Source organism: Callorhinchus milii, unplaced genomic scaffold (genome assembly GCF_018977255.1).
Source record: "Callorhinchus milii isolate IMCB2004 unplaced genomic scaffold, IMCB_Cmil_1.0 Scaffold1, whole genome shotgun sequence".
Classification (NCBI taxonomy): domain Eukaryota; kingdom Metazoa; phylum Chordata; class Chondrichthyes; order Chimaeriformes; family Callorhinchidae; genus Callorhinchus; species Callorhinchus milii.
The window spans coordinates 110,927,518-110,933,517 of record NW_024704742.1 but is presented as its reverse complement, the minus strand read 5'-3'; positions in this window follow the sequence as shown (position 1 = coordinate 110,933,517).

Sequence of the window (6,000 nt, the reverse complement as noted above, 5' to 3'; positions counted from 1 at the left end):
GTATAGGAAGGACAGATGAACAAAGTCATGATCTTGAGATAGACCTTGATTTAGGTGAGGCAAAGGGACTTTGAGATGGAATTCCAGAGAGAGGGGGCAGATCAGGTGAGGTAGTTAGGCTGTGGGACCTGAAGCAGGCTGGTGCTCGGAGGGAGCAGGCGGGTATGTAAGGTTTGAGAAGGTCGCAAAGGTAGGATGGGGCAAGACCATATTCAAAAGTGAGGACAGGGATCTTGAACTTGATCCGCTGGGGAATGGGGAGCCTGTGTAGCTGGGAGAGGATGGAGATGATAGGCTTGTGGACCCAATTTTGGAAAGGACATGAACTGCAAAGTTCTTGAACAGTCTGCAGATTGTGAAACAAAGAGTTGAGTAGTCCAGCGAGCAGCGAGCAGTGAGCTGGTGTAGTCAAGCCTGGACAAAATAAATGCATGGATTAGGATCTCAGCAGGCTGAAGCAAGAGGTAGTGGACGACGTGGGCAATGATGCAAAGTCAGGGGAAAGCTGAACGGGTCAGAGCATGGATATGAGGTTTAAGGGATAGTTTGGAGTTTAACAACATTCTGAAGTTCTGTACTGGCTGCATGGCGTGGAGTATGTGTCCATGTAGATTGATGCTGTCAATGCCTGAGGTGAGCCAGTACTAACAGGAGCCAAGCAAGAGAACCTTTTTCTTCCCTGGTGTTGTCGAATGTAACTTGAGTGAAATCGAAAGAGGATAACAATCTTTCTTCGCATTTCCATTTGACGTAGACAGTGCCTTTCATGTAGTGTTCCAAAGAATTTACTGTGAAGTGTTGTGGCTATATATTTTTGCAGGCAAACAATATATATATTTTTATCTATAGCAATGCCCTACAAATAGCCACAAGGTGAATAATTAATTTTATCGATTCTAGGATATTGTTGGCCAGGACACTGAGATAAACTTTTAAATGTATCCTTTTCTGATTAAACTATATGTAAAACTGTTTGTCCACTCTATGTAAAAGAATATTCAACTCCAAAAAAAAGCTGTAGATTGAGTTTTCTCACAATCACAAAATATCCCCCAGAATTTACTTTTAAAATTCATATTACAGAATGAATTCTAAAATATGCAACAAATTATACAAATTAACCCTGACATCAAAATCAGGAAGCCCGATTTATTTTTACTTCCTTTTCTGGCCTCTAGTCAGAGACCTATATCCGACTGATAGCACTCATGGGGATCTTAGCTGGGATTTTCCTGTCTTATTAAACCATACATTGAATCATCAAAGTATGATTTGAAGTATGCCATAATGTGAAGTGAGTTAAAAGATTTGATGGCTTAGATCAAGGCAGTTATTTTTTCACACTGCTTCACAGTGAATGAAAAAATGGGACGTGTGTTTCATCTGTGAAATGACAATGAAAGAGTGAGATGCCACCTGCTGGATCCAGCGTGTTTCAAATTCAATCGTCATTGAGCCAATCATTGCATTGAAGCAGGAACAGTCGAAACAAGAAGTCATTAGCATTGTGGCAGTGGAGGTTCCTGCCAATAGCAGGTGTTTCTCTTCGGGCATGCTGATAATGTTTCTCCTTGCTTAATGTGTCTCATAGATAAATGAATGGATGTACTAGATGGGAATCAAGTGGGTGATAACTGCTTCTGAAAACCAACTAAATGCCGAACGTGTTATTTTATACTCTATGGACTAAGTTTGCAGAAAATTCAGAGCTATTAAGGTAGACAAGAGGAGTTCCCAGAAGAACAGTGTCCTGAGTACATTCATCTATCGTTTGCCATGCTTGTCCATGCAGCTTTGAGACGGAAAAACTCAGAGCTCCACTAAATGTATCAGGCTGGCTCAATGGTAACCTCTTTCACCTCTGAGTCAGAAGGTTGTGGATTTAAGCCACACACTGGGACTTGGAATCACATAGTCTAAGCTAACACTTCAATGCAATGCTGCATTGTCGGAGCTGCCGTTCTTCGGACGAGACATTAAACCGAGGGACCGTCTGCCTATTCATAAAGATCCTATCCTATTCGTGGAGTCCTGCAGCTCAGTGGTTAAGAGCACTCGCTTTACAAGTGCAAGGATTATTTATTTATTTATTTAAGTGAGAGACCTGAGTTCAATTCCAGGCAGGGTGAAACCTTGGGCAAGTTTCCTTACTCCACACGCTTAATAATAATCCCTCCAAAACAAAAAAAACAATAATAAATTGGTCATTTTCAATCTATGACTGTTTGTGGGACATTGCTGTGCGCAATTGGCTGCCGCATTCGCCCACAAATATACAATCAATTCACTTTACAGTGTGTTCTGTGAAGTGCTTTGGGACGTCCTCCCGACGTGAAAAGCGCTATATCAAATGCAAGGATTATTATTATTATTATTAAAAGAGAAGGGAGCTTCTACTGGTGTACTAGTATGTTTTGAGAAGAGCCTTAAATGAGAAGAGGGAAGGAACAAGTCGGAGCAAATATTTATTTGCTTTGACATGTCTCGAAGAAGTGATAAGGCACTATATCAAATGCACGTATTATTATTATTTACCCAGGGAGTTGTAACTATGTGGAATGCACTGCACAGGGATGTAGTGGAGCCAGATTGAATCAGCAAATTCCAGGGGAGTTTGTTACAGTAGAGCCCCATTGTAACATGATAATTGGGGTCCATAATATCCTAGCCAGTGCTATAATGGTGAGTGATTGATGGTGAGTGTTTCTGCAGGGAATCATCCGCAAAATGCTGTCACAACACTTTACAGTAAAACCTGTCCAGAGCTTTGAGTGTTCTCCTGACATGAAAGGTCCTATAATATCAAATGTAAGTATTATTATCTGTTATAATTGATAAACATGCAGAGATTCTCGCTTATGGGTGGATGATCCATGGTAAAAAGTATTTGACTTTGTGTCATCAGGTAGGGCTGACTTTTGGTGGTGATCTGATGATATGGAACTCAACTTTTTTTTTAGCAATGGGAATCAGCTGGCTTTTTAAAACAAGCCAGCTGGTCTTTTGTCCACATTTAGATTTATTTGTAACTATATGTTAGGGTCCCCAACCCCATTGCACTATAGGTGAATCTGCATTATAACAAAATAAATTACAATGGGTAATTGCTGGGTAAGATAGATACTGTATTTTTTATAAATCTAGTTAATAAACTGAAATGGTCATTTCCAGCCTGTTATTCCAATGCACTTACCAGCAAGAATGGATTGTTAATGATATATTCAAAGAGGATAATTCCTTCCTTCTAAATTCTTCTTTCGCTTCTTTTGCAAAGTGAAGACAACCTGTGTTGTTTGGCTTTCGCTCAGTATCACACACCGCCAAATATGACTTCAAAAGAGGCAGGCAATGGACTGTGAGGAGAAAAATCAGCAAGAGCAATACAATGTTATTTTGAACAGTGTGACTTTCAAAACTGGATCCTCAAAGGCTCCACAGCAAAAAACCTGTAAAATAGAATAACTCTATTTAATAATAATATAATAATAATAATCCTTGCATTTGATATAGCGCTTTTCACATCTTCCAGACGTCCCAAAGCGCTTCACAGAATATACTGTAAAGTGAATTGACTGTACATTTGTGGGCGAACGCAGCAGCCAATTGCACACAGCAATGTCCCACAAACAGTCATTGATTGAAAATGACCAATTTAGTATTGTTTATAACATGTTACATCAACCACAACAACAAATTACACTTGTATAGAGCCCTTCATGTCAGAAAACATTACTTACAGAGATTGATCAGTAAAGATATGGAAAACTCCATTAGACAACACCCAGTTGAGCATGGGTTCATTTAGAGGTTTATTAGCCGGACTCGTGTTACACCCATTATCTGGCACTGATAAGCTAGCTTCCCGTACTCAAGCCACTGATAGTTACTTCTTGCACGTCATGTGTGTCCCAGATGCTGAACATAAGTAGTTTCTTTTTAAACTAAGGGGCAATATACATGTGTATTGTGTGTACTGACTAGCAAAATTGGAGTATTAATGTTGATGTGTTCAAAGATTGTAAATTTTTCCTTCATTTCCATGCACTATATCCACGTCTGTGTAATTTGGCCATGCAGAGCTCAAGTACATAATGAGCAGTGAATAACATGTCCTGTGAATCGAACACATGTGCACAATATGCAGGACATGAGATCAATAACGCTGATGATTCAGAGTCGACCATTTTTTTTCGTTTTCTTATCACGCATGTCTGGGATATTGGACCCATATGATTGCAGTATAATGGAGTTGCCCTGTATCAGAATTTATTGGGATGTGGTTCAAATTATTCACCCGCAAGCCCAACATTGGTACCTGGAACTCATATGGTCTATGCTGACACAGCAATGCAATGTTGGTGGTGTGCAGCATTATCTGGTGCTGTTCTTCGGATGAAACATTAAACTGAGTCTTTCCAGGTGGACATTAAGGATCCCAAGGACGTTAAATATCCAATGGCACTATTCAAAAAGAAAGGGGAGTTTATCCTGGTGTCGTTGCCAACAATCTCCCAAATAAAATTGGTTCAATTACTCTATGGCTGTTTCTGTATAAAAATTAGGGACTGCATTCACCCACACAATGCACAAGGTCACACCACTTTACAGTATATCCTGTAAGGGCTTCTGTTCGACCCTGAGCTGTCCTTTCTTCCTCATATCCACGCCACAACTGGCACCGCCTTCCATCACCTCCGAAACATCGCCAGACTACAGCAATACCTCACCCCTCACTCTGCTGAAACACTGGTCCACTTCTTTATCACCTCAAGGCTGGACTATGGGAATTCTCTCTTCACCGGCCTTCCCGGCACCTCCCTCCACAAGCTTCAGGCCATTCAGAACTCATTCCCCAGAGGATCGAATTCAAGATCCTCATCCTCACCTACAAGGCCATTCACGGCCTCGTTCCTTCCTACCTCTCTGACCTACTATCCCCCTACTTACCTGCCCGTACCCTCCGTTCCTCTGGCTGTCTGCTCCACATCCCCCGTCCCAACCGCCCTACCATCGGTGGCCGGGCCTTCAGCCTCTCAGCCCCTAGGCTCTGGAACTCCATCCTCCAGTGCCTTTGCCTTGCTTCCTCCCTTTCCTCCTTCAAGGCCGGTCTCAAGACCTTTTTCTTCGACCGTGCCTTCAGCTCCCCTCGCGACTCTCTATCCCCTCCTCGCTCCCTCCCTTCCCTCCCTTCACCCTGACCATTTACCCCCTGCTCGGGTCCCGACCCAATTGTCCAGCGCCTTCGGACGTCCTCCCGACATGAAAGTCGCTCTATAAATGAAATCTTGTTGTTGTTGTTGTAGATGTCTCATTGTGATAAGGCGCTATATCAAGTGTAAGGATTATTACTTTTACAGTATATAGTGACTGTACTGTAAAATCCTGTAACGTTCTTTAAAACATACCTAACTCACCATTTCGGAGTGAAATTAGGAGACAGTTTTTCATCCAAAGGGTAGTGAAAATCTGGAACTCTCTCCCCCAAAAGGCTGAGAATGCTGGATCCATTCACATCTTGAAGACTGACGTAGGTAGATATTTGTTAGTTCAGCGTATTAAGGGATACAGGGCAAAGATGGGTAATTGGACTTGAGGTACAGATCAGCCATGATCTTATAGAATGGCGGAACAGGCTCGAGGGGCCGTTGTCATTGAAAGATGTTTCAATGATATGATAAAGTACTATGTAAAAACGCATGTATTATTTTAAATTACGATATCAGAGACAAACAGATAGAAATAAGAATGAATGGGGAGGAGCATTGAATTGTGCAATTATGCTCAACAAAATTCTGAATATAATCCTCCAAAGTGCAGAGAATGTGCTTAGAGCAATGGTGAAGTAGCCAAGCCAAGTGTAAAACCTGACTGAGACAAATTAGTAGGGAAAGGCTAACCACACAATCTTGAACTTTAACATCTATAAATTTGTGCCAATTTATTTCATTTTGTTAACCACACATCTGAACACTGTTTAACCTGTTTTAATATACAATATTC